This window comes from Pteronotus mesoamericanus, unplaced genomic scaffold, assembly GCF_021234165.1.
Source record: "Pteronotus mesoamericanus isolate MK-2021 breed Mesoamerican mustached bat unplaced genomic scaffold, CSHL_Meso_final scaffold_85, whole genome shotgun sequence".
NCBI lineage: Eukaryota > Metazoa > Chordata > Mammalia > Chiroptera > Mormoopidae > Pteronotus > Pteronotus mesoamericanus.
The window spans coordinates 60,981,765-61,000,145 of NW_026555329.1; the positions used below are offsets into that span (position 1 = coordinate 60,981,765).

The window sequence follows — 18,381 nt, forward strand, 5'->3', positions numbered from 1 at the left end:
TGAAGCAAGTGCTCTGCAGACTCAGGACATCAGCACAACCCTTGATGACGATGATTCAGTTTGTGTTTGCCACTGCTTCTCTTACCTCTTTTAAGGTGCATTCACCAGGAAATTTCCCCATGAAAACTCACAGTCTATTTGCTCTTCTACTTTACACCATGAAGCTGCTCAGTTTCTTCCAAACAAGGCTATGTTATCATGACTATTAACTGTTCAGTGCTGGAGGCTGATTGGTAATTGCTTTGGAGATCTGTAGTTCAATTTATGCCATACTTACAATTATTTCAATTTTAGATTTGATATAATCTTAAGTTTAAGTAGAAGCCCATGTAGTGGGACAAATTATCAAGGATGTAGATTAGCCAGATAAAGAAATAATATAAAGATGTATTTGGTATGACAGTCTTATGAGGAATTTTTAGTTAAGCATCAATTTACCTTTAATTTTTTTATATTCCATATTAGCTAAACTACATTGAGAACCACAAAGTAAGCTTGAAAAGCAACTACATTTGATATGCTTTCCATGTAACAGTATCATTTTCTGATGAAAGCCAAAATGAATCAGAAATTTTAGATTCTCAGCTGTAGTTTTAATTCAGCAAGTGAGAAGCTTCAGCCCTGTAATTTATATTTTAGAGCATAAATCTAATATTAAATAATGTTAGTGGGCTGATAGAATTCAGTAAAATTCATTAAGAATTATAAAAGGTAAATAGCTCAATAATAAAGTGTTTTATCATTTAATTATTATCACTTAGAAATAAAAAATTGTTTTAAACTGAATACAGCCTTGTTTGGGGAAGGCGTCAGAGTGTTACTGAGGTTTAATGCTTGTTTCAAAGTTCTTTTTAAGTTTTAAGGAATAAGCAATCTTAAGCTAAGTTTGTACTGCAATATTCAAAAGTCTAATTTCGCATCCAATTTTCCTCCGAGTTGGCTCTGTGAAACGTAATCTTCAAGAACTGTGTGAAAGGATAAAGTCAGCGCCATTTGCCATTGTGGCACCATGTGCCCAGCTGGCCTACAACCTTGTTAAACATGGCTGCCATTTTTCTCTTCTGAGCTTGTGTCCCCAGGACTGGAAGCTACTGGAAGCAAGAACAGAACTGCTCCCTTACTGCTGCAGGCAGAAGATAACATTGTAACAAACTGCAGCCTCATGGTACAACACCCAGCAGCCCAAGGGCCACACAACAGCAGCACCCTCTCTTTTTAATCCAATTATAATTCCATAGAACTCAAAGCCCCCACCCCTAAATGCTGATGTATCTCTCCACGCCATGCCCCTCTCGTTTCCTGGAGAGTAAATAAAACCTTCATTCTCCACACTTTCTTCTGTTTGTGAATTCTTTCACAGCCCATGTTGCCGACCACCCTAATGATATGGACATACCTTTTGCTCTGCCGGCTGGTAACTTATTTCATTTGTAATAATCCAAGTATAATAATCTTTTAATGGAATACCTAGTTCACTGTATTTTTTTAGCTGATTGATTTAACTTTATATTCCCTCCAAGGTTTTAGTTCCATCTAATATAGCATAATACGGTAATATCTTGGATTTTTCTAAATATATTCAACATCCTGAACTTTCCTATCCTTCAATTTTTTACTCAAGCCCTACCTTTTCCATAAAGATTCCTAACTGAGTCAATAAAATCACCAGTACCTGAACTCTTATTGTACTTATAAATACACACCCACAAGCATAGATGCAATCTTGCTATTTCAATCACTCAGAACAATAATAAAATCTGGGTCCAAATTGTTCTATAAATATTTTATATTTGTTAATTCTATATGTCCCAAAAGATTACAGGAATGTATTTCTCAGTTCTATATATCTCACAGGGCTTACAACACTCATTCATTTAGCCAACTAATATTTATTGGGTATTACTCAGTACACTGGGTACCTAGTAGATAAAATACTACCCTGATTTTAAGAACTCTCAAATCTAATGGGATGCAAAGATAAGAAAATAAGTAACTAAAAGAAGGGTAATTATGTTTGATGATTGCAGGAAAATAGTTAACTACAGGGTGTTATGAAGCACTTAACTGGTGAAAAAAATAGTACCTAAGATAAAACCTGAAGAAAAACTAGCAGTTAGCCAGGGGAAGAGGAACTAATACAAACAATCTTAGATTTAAAGTTCAAGTTCCCTAATGTTAGCACTAAGATGATATTAAAAATCTGTTTGGCAAAGATTTTTTTATATTCTGATTCATTTCTATCAACACTGATAACTGTATCTTCAAATCTAGGCTTCTTTAATTTCAGGCCTTAAGATTTTTTTTTTTTTCAAACTGTGATGCAGGAAAATGTCAACTTCGCTGATTTTCCTTTCCTATTTCCTCTTTCCTTTGAATGCTTTGGCTGTACTAAGAGATGTACAGCAATCATGTTCTTGAATTGGTTCAGAAAACAGGAACATAATAAATTCCACTTAGCTGCCAACAAATGAGACAGCACAGACTCTGGATGAGAGAAACAGAAGAACAGCAGGAAGATACACTTCAGGGAGAGGAGGGTGCAGAGATAACAAAATTCTTGAGAGCAGCAGGCTTCCACAAAAGAGAAGAAATGACGACACTGTGAGAGGAGGTCTTTTCTTCCTCCTAAATTAATACTCAAGTCCCTAAGGGCACACATTAAGAATAATCGTAACCCACCGAAAGCTACTGGACAGTGATCAACTTCTTTTACATAGCAAAAGGGTTTTGTTCATCCACAGAAGACACCCCTGTGTAGGGTGGTGCTCAGAAAAAGGCAAGAGTTGATTATTTTTCTGTCCCATTAGCTGTTGGCCACCTGAATACTGAGAAGGGACATTTAAACGACACAGCTAATACGGGTTGCAGTTTTTTACATTGTAACTATGATAAGTGGTGTGCAAATCGAAGAGAATCAAAGAAATAAATGACTTTTGACTCTAGGGAAAGCCTCCTGCAAAAAATGCAAGTGGTCTCTTTATACGGTTGGGTAAAAAGCATCCAAGATATATTAGAAACTGGCTGATGATGTTTTGTTCAGATTTCTTGACCTGAATTTCTTCATTTCTGTGAACCTGTGAGTTTTTAATATTTGATAACCAGTGTAGGCACTGTTTATTGTGTTAGGAGAATAAATTATTGAATTAATACTTCAGAAAATCTTAGGTTAATCCTTTTAAGGAGAATGAAGGCTTAGTATAGAATTCATAATAAATGATTGATTCAGTGCCTTGATTGGACTAATTTAAAATCTTACCATTCTTTACTCAGAGAAATTCTATGTTCAGGATAAAAAGATATAAAATAATCCACATGCTATTTAGATTAGATGAAGTTTGACCAAAACCACAACATAAAATTTTATTCTCCAAAGTTAAACATAGGAAAGTAAATGTTCTCTTTACATATCTATATATTATGATGCTAACTGTGGATCTTAAAATCTGCAGAGCCAATCTGCAATCTGGCTCTGGTTGTTAGTTTTGACATTTGAAAAACTCTAACCTTGTCTAGCTCCAGGAATTAATTAAAAGCTATTTTTTCTTAGCAATCAAAAGAACTGCAGATTAATAAACCACTTCAAGTTTTATGAACTCAACACTGACTCCTCCTGAATATCAGAGACAATATTAGGCATAGGGGGTGAGGTGGTAAGGTGGACGGACATAAGAAAGAGTAGACATTGTATAAGTACTTGCGAGAAAACACTTACTATAAAATCAATCTAACTGTTTCCTATGATGTTTACTATGGTATCATATACAAAAAGACGATTAAAATGATTTTGTATTCAAATAACAATGACTTTATAATTTACTATACAGGTTAAAAGCAGGCCCAAAGCCATTATTACTCAATATTTTTGAAGACTGGACTAATTAGGTTATATAATGAACTGTGGATTGACCTTGTGTGTAGTTCCTCTACTCCGTGGTTGTGTTTTTCTTGCCCTATACACTTCAGTCAAAACTATGGTAAAATTCCCTTGTATCAGCCAAAATGTCCATTTTCTCTAAATCCTAGCCTGGGGATCAATGACATTAACTGGTTTATCACCTGGGATGACTGCATATTTAGAACTACAATTCTAAAACCCATGACCCACAAAAAAAAGAAAAAGAAAAAGAAAAGAAAACAACACCCATGACCCTTGATATCTACAAATTCTTTTGGCTAATTTTTCTACCCTTCCTTCAATCTTCTGGTCTTGCATCATTGTGTGCTGCCCTGAATCAGTCTGGACATTAAGACCTGGTCATTTCTCTCATTCTCTCTCCTCTTACAAAAAACAAAACAAAACAAAACAACAAAAAAACCCACCATCTTGCATTATTTTTGTTTTGGTTTTAAGAATATCAATTTTATTCATATTTTTCTACTTAAAAGAGCAAGATATCCTAAAGTATAAGCGAATACTCCCTCACCTCATGAGAGTCAGTAAAACTATTTTTATTTTTTTATTTCAATTGTTACTTTATTATTTGTTGAAACTAAACCTGTTTTCATATATTTCTTTATTTTATTTTATTTTTTTATTTTTCAAATACATTTCCTTTCTGCCACCACTTTCCCCTGGCCCCCTTCCCCACCTCCCTCCCTCAATCCATTCCCACTTTGGCTTTGTCCATGGGTCCTTTAAACATGTTCCTTGACTTGACCCTTCCCTTCCCTTCCCTACCACCCTTCCCTCTTGATTCTTTTGGTTTCTTTTTTCTTTCAATGTCGCTGGTTATATTTTCCTTGCTTGTTTGTTTTGTTGGTTGGGCTCCACTTATAGGTGAGATCATATTATTTGTCTTTCACCCCCTGGATTATTTCACTTAGCATAATGCTCTCCAGTTCCATCCATGCTTTCACGATGGGTAGTAGCTCGCTCGCTTTCTTTCTTTCTCTTTCTTTCTTTCTTTCTTTCTTTCTTTCTTTCTTTCTTTCTTTCTTTCTTTCTTTCCTTCTTTCTTTCTTTTTCTTTTTCTTTCTCTCTCTCTCTTTCTTTCTTTCTTTCTTTCTGCTGCATAGTATTCCATTGTGTAAATGTACCATAGTTTTTTGATCCACTCTTTTACTGAGGGGCACTTAGGTTGCTTCCAAAACTTGGCTATTGTAAATTGTGCTGCTATGAACATTGGGGTGCACATGGAGAGGGAAGATGGTGACCCTGGCTGAGACAATAGTGGCTCCCCTGCTTCTCACCAAAAGCAGCGCCCCTCCGCATAGAATCCCTTCCCCTTACCGTGAGCAAAAAAGGATTGCAGGGTCGTGATTTGGGGCCCAGAGTTTGTGAGGATACTCCACTGGACCTGCATGCGTTGATAAAGTTTACCTTTCCTTTGCTACTCTTGGTGTCAACTGAGTCCTTTCCCAATCTGACGCAACATCTGGTTCCCTGACGGGGAAGTGACCCATTTGCGCAGGCAAGTTGCCTCTGGTGGGGAGGGGGGGTGGACTGGAGGCTGCCCTGGGGAGGCCCAGCGGCAAACGAATGGGGAGGCACCATCCAACACAATTACCGGGACCCACTTCATGCTGAGGTTTCCTAGGACAGCACTCAGAACCTCAACCCCAACCCTGGACGGCGAGGAGAACTAACGGAACCCAGAAACCACGTGGCATCAGGATCGGGTGAGTTTTCCCTGGGAAAGCGCCCTGAATCAGGCCCGCCCCTCCTCTAGATGGAAGGGGAGACTGACGAGGTAAGGCCTTCCCAGGAAGTGGAGGGGAAGACTGTGTAGCCCCTGAGTGAGTGAGTGAGGGGTCCCGGTTGCTTGTGGCTGGGCACCCAGTATGTGGCTCCATGGTGAATAACCATGGAAACCTGAATGGTTATCTTGGCACCATCATATGGCACAATGGCTGATTAACCTGGAAATTACATAGGCAGCCTTAGCTAAGACGGGCCTAAGTTTCTCACAAGAGAAAGAGGCCAGGCGGGTACCTGATTGGTCTCCGACTGGAGGCACCCCAACCCTTTGTCTGTCTGCACCGTAAGAGGGGAACATGGGAGGTGGACAGTCTACCCCCACCGTCCTAGGCGGCATGGCTGAGAACTTTAACAAATTCAAAGCAGTCTATGGCATTCTCCCCCTCCCCGCCACCCCCATGGATCCAGATACCCTGACTACACTCTGTGAGTTAGAATGGCCCACCTTGGGTGTAGGATGGCCCTTGGAAGGAACATTAGACTTAGGAATTATCAGTGCCGTCCACACCAGAGTAACAGGAAGGCCAGGGCACCCAGATCAGTTCCAATATATAGACCAGTGGCAGGACTTGGCCCAGCAAATGCCAGCATGGCTCCGAGGGTGTGCAGCAGCCCAACAGGAAAGAAAAGGTACAAAGGGAATGGGGCTCAAGGCCAGAATCGAGTTCAGTCAACACCAACCCCCAAATGCAGGAAGCCGTGCATCCTAGTCGCTCAACCTGCCGGCACACGAAGACACCCCATCTACCAGGGAGCCCCTGATGAGGAGCCACCGATGCCCATCTGCCCACCTCCTTATGCCCCAGGTGCAGCAGGACCTGAGGTCAGCCCAGGAACACCTCCTCCGTTGGTTTCCCTGCCAACCACCCCAGAAGGACAAGACAGTCCAGGGAGCCCTGTCACCGGCAGGCTGCGTTTGGCGAAGCTGCCCTCCAGATGCCCCTCAGGGAAGCTCAGGGCCCACCCCAGATAGGCCCGGGTGGGATGGTACAGCCCAGACGGCCGATCGTGTACTACCAACTGTTCACCACCACTGACCTGCTGCACGGGACGCACGACACCTCGTCATGTTCAGAGAAGCCCCAGGTCCTCATTGATCTCATGGAGCCCATCATGCAAACCCATCAGCCCACTTGGTACGATTGCCACCAGCTCCTCCTCACCCTGTTTTGTATGGAGGAGTGACGATGAATTTTGCAAGAAGCTCAGAAATATTTGCAGAACACTGCCCCAGTCAGGACACTAGACCCGGAGGCCTGAGTGCAGGGAGCAGCTCCAAAGACCCAGCCGGAGTGGGACCATAATACGGAAGAAGGGCGAGCAGCCCTCCAGAGATACCAAGAGGCCCTGTTGCGCAGCGTTCGAGAGGGGGCCCAGAAGCCTACAAATATGTCCAAAACTGCCACCATAACTCAGAAGCCAGATGAGTGTCTAGGGGACTTCTACGAACGCCTTTGCAAAGCATACCGCATCTATACCCCGTTTGACCCAGAAAGCCTTGACAACCACCAGTGCATGGTGAACACCGCCTTCGTCATCCAGGCTGCCAGGGATGTACGGAAGAAACTGCAAAAACTGGAGGGCTTTGCCAGGATGAACATCAGCCAGCTACTAGAGATTACAAACAAGGTTTATAATAACAGAGAGGAGACTGCCAAGCCAGAGGCAAGAAGGCGAATGACGGAGAAGGCCAAGCTCCTGGTGGCGGCACTAGGACAGCCACCCTTGTCCAACAGGGAGGGACCACCATGCACAAGAGGGGGAAGGAAGGGCCCCAGACCCCTTGACCAGGATCAGTGTGCCTACTGAAAGGAAAGAGGACACTGGAAAAGGGAGTGCGCAAACCGGAAGTAATCAGACAGTCCAAGGCCTGACCAGTTTGCTGCCGAGCCCCAACTACCGACGGTTTTAGGCCTGGCAGGACTGGACTCTGACGAGGGAGGACCAGGTTCCCTTGAACTAGGCCCCGGGAGCCCATGGTCCGTGTCCAGAGAGGGGGCCGTGCAATTCCATTCATGGCAGACACAGGGGCTGAACACTCGGTTGTTACCACGCCAGTTGCACCCCTCTCTGGGAAAACAACCGCGATAGTCGGGGCAACGGGGTGGCCCAGTGCTCAGAAGTCATTTTGCCAAGCCTGCACCTGCCAAATAGGGGGCCACCAAGTCACCCACGAGTTCCTCTACTTACCTGAATGCTCGGTACCCCTCCTTGAAAGGGACTTAACAAAACTAGGGGCACAAATAACCTTCCAGCCGAGTGGCTCCGCCAGCCTCCAAACAGGGAGAGGACTCACCCTCCTAGTCACAGTCCCCTGTGAGGCGGAATCCCGGCTATACTCGGCCCCCACGGACACGACAAGCTCAGGTGCAGAGAAGTTGAAACGCCGGTTCCCAGGGGTATGGGCCGAGGGCAACCCACCTGGACTAGCCTTTACCCACGCGCCTCTCATCATTGACCTGAAGCCCGGGGCAACTCCTGCCCAGCTGCGACAATACCCCATCCCCCAGGAAGCCCAGTGCAGCAGAGCAGAAGTCCTACACCGTCATTTACAAGGGGGTATCCTGGCAGCATGCCAATCGCCATGGGACACCCCACTCCTGCCAGTGTGTAAGCCAGACAGTACAGGCTATCGGCCAGTCCAGGACCTGCGAGCTGCGAATGAGGCCACTGTTGGCCTCCACGCCGTCATGCCCAACCCATATACACTCCTTGGGCAGCTTCTGCCACAGGTGGCGTGGTTCACCTGTTTGGACTTAAAGGATGCCTTCTTTTGCCTCTGCCTAGCTGAGAAAAGTCAGCCCTAGCTCACCTTTGAGTGGGAAGAGCCCCACACCAGACAGAAGGCCCAGCTTACATGGACAAGGCTTCCCTAGGGGTTCAAGAACTCACCCAGGCTCCTTGGGGAGGCCCTCGCCAAGGACCTGGCAGCATTTCCAACATGGGGAGGAGAGCTCACCCTCCTCCAGTATGTAGATGACCTCCTGTTGGTGGCCCCAACCAGGGAACCCTGCTGGGAATGTGCATGCAGCCTCCTGCGACTGCTCTCAGACTCGGCGTATAAGGTATCCTGGAGGAAAGCACAAAGCTGCCAACAGCAGGTGAGATACCTTGGCTTCGTTATTACCCAGGGAAGGTGAACACTAGGGGCAGAAAGGAAGGAAGTCATCCTTTCCCTGCCAAGCCCCACTACATGGAAGAAGCTCAGGGAGTTCCTTGGGGCGGTGGGGTTTTGCCGCATCTGGATCCCTGGTTACTTGGCCCTGGCTAAACCACTATACCAGGCCCTGACAGGCACAGATGCAGACCCGCTCTGCTGGGGACCGGAGCAGCAGGAGGCCTTCAAGACTATTAAGACTCTCCTGGGACAGGCTCTGGCCTTAGGACTGCCAGACGTGTCCAGGGAATTCAACCTGTTCATGCACGAAAAAAATAAAACTGCACTAGGAGTATTAACCCAAGCAATTGGGCCCTGGCAGCGGCCGGCTGCATACCTGTCGAAGCAACACAGTAGTGGCCGGGGGCGGGGGGGGGGGGGGGCCGTGCCTGTGCGCTGTGACCGCCACTGTAATCTTCATCCCGGAGGCAGACCAACTGACCCTGGGTCAGATCATTAAGGTTTACGTCCAGCACGCTGTCACCAGCCTCCTAAAGAGACATGGGTACAAGGGGCTCTCCAACCCCTGGCTTACCCAGTACCAAGGTCTGTGCGAAAACCCACAGGTCACCATGGAAACAATACGAAAACTAAACGCCGCCACCTTCCTCCCAGCTGACAAAGGGAACCCCGAACATGACCGCACCGAGGTCCTGAGGAGGTCTCCGCAGGCCAGCCCGACCTCTGGGATCAACCGCTCACCGGCCCCCTGTGACCCTGTATACCGACGGCAGCGGTTACATACAGGGCGGGGTCCAACAGGCTGGCTACGCCAAGCCCCGGCCAGGTCCTTGAGGCAGCAGCCCTGCGGTCGGCGGGGTCAGCCCCGCGAGCGGAACTATGGGCCCTCATTCGAGCCCTTAGGGTAGCTGGGGGAGAAACAGTCAACATTCACACGGATTCCCGGTACGCTTTCGCCACCCCGCATGTCCACGGGGCAATTTACAAGGAAAGAGGGCTCCTCAGAGCAGGAGGAAAGGAAATAAAGAACAAAGATGAAATATTACAACTACTAGAAGCAGTGTGGGTGCCAAACGCAGTAGCAGTGATACGCGGTAAGGGACGCCAGAGGGCGGACACAGGCACTGCGCGAGGAAACCGGGAAGCGGACGAGACCGCCGAGCAGAGTGCGCAGGGGGAGAGAGAGGTGAGGCCACACCCCGCCCGAGTGCTTCCCCTACTCCAACAAGACCTCCAGGAACTCACAGATGCTCCGAAGGACGTCACTTGGGCCAAGAAAGAAAAGTGTCGGGAGACCTCAAATGGCCTCTGGCGACTTCTGGATGGAAGGTTGTATGTCCCGCGGGGGCCGGCACACTGCCTGGTGCAAGAATGCCATCAGCTCACGCATTTAGGGAAAACTGTACTAGAGGCATTGTTTGCCAGATATTCCTATATAGCCAGGCTACGGAGCATATATGTGTCCGCATGCGCAAGAAGCCCAATGTGTGCCCAGAACAACCCCCAGCAAAGGCCAAAGGGCCCTCCAGGGGTCCGGCTACCTGGGACGGCTCCATCTGATTTACCGGTTGACCTTACTGAAGTCAAACCAAGTCGAGGCTACAAGTAACTGCTCGCATCCATCCGCACCTTCTGGGGCAGGGTAGAGGCATACCCGGCCCGCACAGAAAAGAGCAGGGAAGTTACCAAGGCCCTGCTCAGGGACATCATTCCCCGGTTTGGACTTCCCCTCTCAGTTGGAAGCAACAATGGGCCAGCCTTCGTGGCTAAGGTGCTCCAGGACCTCAGCCGCCAGCTGCAAATAAAATGGAACCTTTACGCTGCTTACAAGCCCCAAAGTTCAGGAAAAGTAGAGCCCATGAACCGAACTCTGAAAAATACGCTGGCCAAGTTCTGCCAAGAAACCGGACTCCCCTGGGTAGACTTGTTACCACTAGCCCTACTCCGAGTACGGAACACCCCCAACCAGACAGGCTATCTACCCCTTTTTGAGCTCCTCTTTTAGAGGACCCCACCAGTGTTACCACTACCCCAGGGGACCCCAAAATAGTTGGAGAGACACAGCAGGGGGCTTTCCTTCAGAAACTAGGAGAAGCACTAGCCCAGATTCACAGAGTAGCCCTCGGTAGGAAGCTTAATCCCTCAGGAGCCCCAGGACACCCCCTCCGCCCAGGAGACTGTGTGTGGGTAAAGGACTGGTAAAAGGAGCTGCTTCAACCTACTTGGAGATGACCATACCTGTTGTTTTAACCACCCCAACTGCCCTTAAAGTTGCAGGTCTCACCCCTTGGGTGCATCACAGCCGAGGTAAGCAAGCGGCCCCACTGGAGGAACCTGAGAGACAGTGGAGGGTTAGGTAGAATCCCAGGTACCCACTCCAGCTCCGGCTCCAACGAACTTGAACCAAGGACAACACGTAATGGGGGACCGCCCTTGGTGGACCTTCGGGCCCATCGCCCTAGCAGCCGCAACGTTAGGGGCAGGACTGGTAGCTGTCGCCCCAGAGGACTGGACCAACGGCCAGCGGCTAGCGCTCGGGCTCACTTACACTGGACTAGCAGTAACCTTCAGGTGCCTGTGCTGCCCCGCTTCTAACTCAGCATGGGGCTGCGACACTTACTGACAGTGGCTGTGTCACTCTGGGGCATGACCTGCACCTACCCCACTTGCTCCTGTGGGCAGGCAGCTGGACAAAGAATAAAAGTAGGTGGCATCTACTGGACAGCACCCACTTCTGTATTCACGTCACACACTGTAGTACCAGCAAAATGCTACAGCGATTCCCAGGTCACCCTTTGCACCTGGAGGGACACTACCTATTGGATAGGCCTATTAAGACGTAAGGGCCAGGCTGTATGTAACAGCATAGGGAGGCGTGGGACCCGAGTGTGCTGGCCGTACTACCCTCCAGCTGGGAAGCTCAGATGGAGGGGGAAAGCAAGACCATGTGCTCCAGAAAGAGAGGAAGTAAGGAAGGAATTAGCAAAGCTACACCCCTTCCAACTTATAAGGGCCCCAACCTGACTGGGTTTGAAGGGGCACTGCAAAGGTTTCGTCCCTCAGAGCAGGCCGAGTGGGTAGCCCAAGCTATCTACTCCCTCTACCAGAATGCCAACCTGTCCCCACCTACGTGCTGAATATGTCTGCCCCTAGTGCAACAGGCATTTATTGGGGTACTGGCCTCTGCCGGATGGGGGCCAGAATGGAACCTAGAAAATAAAATAGTTCTCTTTGGGCCAGGAGCTTCTGGGGTAATCCCTATACAGACAGAGGCCAACCTAACCTGCCTTTTTACCCAAGGGAACAGCAAGGAACCTTGGAAAATAGGGACAATCCTGGGCAGCCTCTGCCATAAGAACAAGACCATACTAAATGATGAAAGCATCTGTAGTCTTCCAGGTATTTTCTTCCTGTGTGGCTCAGCAGCCTACCGAGGTCTACAGACCAACTGGACTGGATGGTGTATAAGGGTATTCTTAACCCCAGATATCAACATTTATACAGATGAAGAAGTGTCCAACTTCCTCCTTCCCTACGAACAGAGGAAGTGAGCAGCTCTCACGGCAGCCCTCATAGGGGTTGGAGCCGCCACTGGAATTGGGGCAGGCGTCGGTGGGCTAGGGACATCAGAAGGGATACACTACAAGCTATCCCGGGAACTAAATGATGACATGGAGTGAGTGGCAGACTCACTCATGTCCCTACAAAGCCAGATTAATTCCCTAGCCGTGGTTACCCTGCAAAACCGAGGGCCTTAGATCTCCTAACAGCGGAGAAAGGGGGCACCTGCATGTTCCTAGGGGAAGAATGTTGCTATTTTGTTAACCAATCAGGAATTGTCACAGGGAAAGTAAAGGAGCTCCAAGACCATATACAAAAGAGAAGGGAAAGTCTGAGCAGCTCCTGGCCATGGGAATTAGGGCAGTGGACCCAATGGCTGTTCCCACTGATTGGGCCATTCTTAGTGATCGTTATGGCCATGACCATCGGCCCCTGCATAGTGAGAATGCTCATTTGGTCCACAGAGGCCACAGTCACGCGCAAAACCAACGCCCACATTCTAGCCCTGCAGGGATACCAGGCCTTGAGCATCGAGGCTGAGGAATACCTAATTTTATAGGAATAGAATGATGCCTATGATGATACCATATAACACAGGCATCGTAGTGGGGGGATGTAGAGGGAAAATCATGACCCTGGTGGCAAATGCCATTTTGACCCTGGCTGAGACAATAGCAGCTCCCCGGCTTCCCACCAAAAGCAGCGCCCCTCCCCGTAGAATCCCTTCCCCCTTACCACAAGCATTAAAGGATTGCAGGGTTGTGATTCCGGGGCCAAGACTTTGTAAGGATACTCCACGGGGCCTGCATGAGTTAATAAAGTTTACCTTCCCTTCGCTACTCCTGGTGTCGACTGAGTCCTTTCCCGATCTGCTGCAACACATAGGTTCCTTTGAATTGGTGTTTTGGGATTCTTAGGGCATAATCCCAGCAGTGGAATCGCTGGGTCAAAAGGCAGTTCTATTTTTAGCTTTTTGAGGAAATTCCAAGGTGTTTTCCACAGTGGCTGCACCAGTCTGCATTCCCATCAACAGTGTTCTAGGGTTCCCTTTTCTCCACAACCTCATCAGCACCTGTTGTTTGTTGATCTGTTTATGATGGCCATTCTGACCGGTGTGAAGTAGTATCTCATTGTAGTTTTAATTTGCATTTCTCTGATGGCTAGTGATGGCTAGGATCCTTTCATACGTCTCTGGGCCCTCTGTATCTCTTCCTTAGAGAAGTGTCTATTCATGTTCTTTGCCCATTTTTTTAATTGGATTGTTTGTCTTCTTGGAGGGGAGTCATGTGAGTTATTTATATTATTTTGGAGATCAAACCCCTATCTGATGTATCATTGGCAAATATATTTTCCCATATGGTTGGTTCTCTTTTCATTTTGCTGATGTTTGCTTTAGCCATGCAGACGCTTCTTATTTTGATGAGGTCCCACTTGTTTATTCTTTCCTTTATATCCCTTGCTCTAGGAGACATATCGGTGAAAATATTGCTGTGTGTGATATCTGACAGTTTCCTGCCTATGTTCTCCTCTAGAAGTTTTATGGTGTCGCGACTTATATTTAAGTCTTTCATCCATCTTGACTTTATTTTTGTGTATGGTGTCAGTTGGTGGTCGAATTTCAATTTTTTGTAGGTAGCTGTCCAGATCTCCCAACACCATTTGTTGAAGAGGCTATTTTTACTCCATTTCATGTTTCTGTCCCCTTTGTTGAATATTAATTGACCATAGAGATCTGGGTTCATTTCTGGGCTCTCCTTTCTGTTCCACTGATCTATATGTCTGTTCTTGTGTCAGTAACAGACTGTTTGATTACAGTGGCCTTGTAATATAGTTTTATGTCTGATATTGTGATCCATCCTACTTTGTTCTTCTTTCTAAAAATTGCTGCAGCTATTTAGGATCGTTTACAGTTTCATATAAATTTTTGAAATGTCTGTTCTATATCTGTGAAATACATCATTGGTATTTTAATAGGGATTGCATTGAATCTATAAATTGCTTTAGGTAGTATAGACATTTTGATGATGCTCATTCTTCCAATCCAAGAACACAATATATGTTTCCATTTATTTGTGTCTTCCTTAATTTCTTTCTTCAGTGTTGTGTAGTTTTCTGAGTACAGGTCTTTTACCTCCTTGGTTAAATTTATTCCTAGGTACTTTATTTTCTTTGTTGCTATAGCAAATGGAATTTTCCCCCTGATTTCTGCTTCTGATATTTCATTGTTGGTGTACAAAAATGCCTTCGATTTCTGAATACTGACTTTGTATCCTGCTGTTTTGCCAAATTCACTTATTAGGTCGAGTAGTTTTTTGGTGGGGTCTATAGGATTTTCCATGTACACTATCATGTCATCTGCAAACAGTGATAGTTTTACTTCCTCCTTTTGAATTTGGATGCCTTTTATTCCTTTTTCTTGTCTGACCACTGTGGCTAGGACTTCCAATACTATGTTGAATAAAAGTGGTGAAAGCGAACATCCTTTTTTTTTTCCCAATCTTAGTAGGCAAGCTTTTAGTTTTTGCCCGTTGAGTATATGTTGGCTGTAGGGTTTTCATATATGGCCTTGATATTGTTGAGGTATGCCCCCTTTATTCCCACTCTGCTGAGTGTTTTTATCATAAATGGGTGCTATACTTTATCAAATGATTTTTCTGCATCTATTGAGATGATCATGTGGTTTTTGTCTTTCCTTTTGTTTATGTGATGTATTACGTTTATTGATTTCCTTATATCACTGGGATGAATCCCACTTGATCATGGTGGATGATCCTTTTAATGTATTGCTGGATATGGTTTGCCAGTATTTTGCTGAGGATTTTAGCGTCTGGGTTCATCAGCGATATTGGCCTGTAGTTTTCTTTCTTTGTTGTGTCTTTATCTGGTTTTGGTATTAGGGTGATGCTGGCCTCATAAAAAGATTTTAGGAGTCTTCCCTCATCTTGGAGTTTTTGGAATAGTCTGAGAACGACAGGGGTTAGCTCTTCCTGAAATGTCTTGTAAAATTCTCCTGTGAAACTGTCTGGTCCAGGGCTTTTATGTGCTGGGCGTGTTTTGATTACTGCCTCAATTTCTCCAGCTGTTACCAGCCTGTTCAGGCTTTTGCTTCTTCTTCATTCAGTGTTGGAAGGTTATACTTTTCTAGAAATTTGTCCATTTCATCAAGGTTTTCAAATTTCTTGGCATATAATTGCTCATAGTAATTTCTTACAATCCTTTGTATTTCTGTGGTATCAGTTGCTATATCTCCTCTTTCATTTCTGATATTATTTATTTGGGTCCTCTCCCTTTTTTCTTGGTGAGTCTGCTTAAACTTGTCAATTTTGTTTATCTTTACAAAGAACCAGCTCCTGGATTGGTTGATCCTTTGAATTGTTTTTTTTTAGTCTCTATGTCATTCAGTAGTTCTGTTCCCTCAGCTCTCTCCCAACACCTCCATCTCCAGTCTCTCTTCAAGTGTCTCTAGACAGCTATGTGTCCCCTTTAGCCAGGGATCTACTATCTGTGCCAGCTGCTCTGCACTTAGAACCCAGGCCTGCGTGCAATTCCTGGCCACGGCAGAGCCTCCTGAGGGTGAAGCAATTGTGTCCTTTATGCCTGAGCAAGATGGAACGTGCGGAGGGGGAGGTGAGTCATCACTGGGGCCCCGCTGGCCATTGTCTCAGTTCTCTCCCCAAAGCTTTCCTCACCAATCTCTCCTCAGGCAGCTCCAGTCCACACTGCCCCTGCCTCTGCCCAGAGACCAAGGAAAGTGGCTGCCACTGCAAATGTTTGTGTTGGCCCTTTAAATATGTCTTTGCGTCTCCAGCCGCCTGTCTCCGGCAAGGAGCACCACTACGCATTTTGCAGCTTCTTTTGTCTGTGTGCCTTTCTGGGTTCTGGTGCTGTAGGCTAAGGGTCCCGCTTATGATTCAGACCCTGTTCTTCTCAGGGGGATCCAATTGGCCGTTTCAATGTCCCTCTGGTGCTGGCACCTGTGGCGCCCAGCCCACCCTCTTGAACCTCCACTGTACTTCTCATCCATTCGGTTGTGCAAAAGCCAAACCCACTGTCTGTCCAAGGCTCCAAGGCTCCTCTCTCACTATCCTTCCATTGTTTTCCAGGAGATTTCTCCACAATTTAGTTGCAATTCCAGTGTGGTCCTAGGAGGTCAGTGTGACTTCCACTCACTCCTCTGCCATATTCTCCCTCTCTCATCTTGCATTTAATATTTCATTTATTTAATGATATAACTTAAGAAGTCACAAGAAGGCACATTGTAACCCACTACCTTCCAACTGTTTTCTCCTGGAAATACAAAAAACCCCTCTATTTTACTGACAAGAAACAATTCTCCCTACACTGAGAATCCTTCGGGAACTCAGATTCAACCCTAACAACTTATCAAAGTTATTTATAAGAAACAAAAATAAAAAATAAAAAAATTTCCTTCCTAATGGGAATTCTTGTGAACTAATATTCCAGATCTCATCTCTTTATCTGTGTGTGTATGAGATTTAAAGACCTTATCTTACAGTGATATATTTCATGGGGAAGAGTAATGGTCTTCACTTGGCTCCAGAGTTGCTAATTGTATGTTGGGACTTGACCTACTTTTGGACTCTTTCTAACTGAAAAAATGTTTAGAGATGATCCTAGATATGAGGCCTGGGGTAGGGGTTGGGGGGCAGGGTAAAAACGCATAAGAATAATAGGACATTGTAAAAGTATTTCCAAGAAGAATTGAAAATAGTGTGAAAGAAACAAGGCAGCAGAGAAAGCACAAGTGGGAAATCCTGCAGAAGGTGCCGCCCATCTTCCCTGTCCATTGGCCACTCAGAGGCTTCAGGCACCTTCACACACTCCTGTGCCCTGGGGCCATGCTGTCCTCCTGGGTAAGGCTGACAATCAGCCACATAAGCAACACAGGTCCCAGCGATGAAACTAGATTCAACAGAAGGCAACTTGCTAAAGGAATAAGTTTGTTTAAAATATGAATCTGGAGAAATACGAATAGTATGGCTTCCATATAGTAGACTCAACTTTTCTCAAATGAAGATATTCAAGAATTTGAAATGACAGTATCTATACTGTGTAATTTCTTGATAATATCTGAAATATAAAATTATACAATTATTTCTGTCCCTGATTTTTCCTCCTGTCCTCCACTAGTATTTATTGATACTCTGTGATAAACTCTGTGCTAAGATATGAGGATACAGAGATAATAATAGTCCTTGTCTTTAGAAGTTCAGAATCTAGGAAGGATTTAGACATGTAAATAGATATAATAAAAACTGACCACAATGTACTAAGAGAGAAGTGAAAGTCTCATGAATACACACAGTACAGGCTTAAGTTGGAGGATCATGGAATCCTTTCTGGAACAAGGGGCATCTGAGCTTGTCTGAAGCGTGAGTAACTGGCTACTGAGCCAGGAAAGAAAGGATGTTCCCAGTAGAGGCAAGACCATGTAAAAGCATCAAGAGCACATGATCTTTCTGAAGATGTATGAGTAGTAATTGAGCATGGCTGGAGCAGTGTGGCCGTAGTGTGCAAGGAGACAGCAATGCAGTGGGGGAGGTGGTCTGAGAATCACTTGTGAGAATCCTTGTTCCCCGAGGGCAGTGAGGAGGGGCAGGGGCAGAGCGGTATTTAACGAGGTCGCTGTGGCAGTGGCATCAGTATGGAGGCAGGAGCTGAGAAGTCAGACTAGAGGCCAAGAGCCTAGTTGAAGACAAAAGTAATCCAGATGAGAACATCCAGAATATTTAAATCAATGTCAAGCTCACACATACAAGATAAGCCCCGTCTCATGACAGTCTCCCAAGGGAAACAGGGCAGCAAGAGAGAGGAGCTGTCCACTGCAAGTCCTCAGAAGCCCCGCACCCTCGCATGTTTCACTAGGATCACAAAGCATTCCACCAAGACTCAGATTAGCTGCAGTTCAAGTCTTTGCCTACAAGGCCACCGTGGACACATGTGAAGAATCAGAGGGCCATGGCAGAGCCATTTCCTTACAGGC

The 18,381-nt window shown here is 45.9% G+C and overlaps 1 protein-coding gene across 1 annotated transcript in view; it reads right to left on the reverse strand.

The window, feature by feature from the left end:
- IQUB (IQ motif and ubiquitin domain containing) overlaps positions 1–18,381 on the reverse strand; it is a 69,291-nt gene that overhangs the window by 26,273 nt on the left and 24,637 nt on the right. The gene's annotated exons all lie outside the window — the stretch shown is intronic.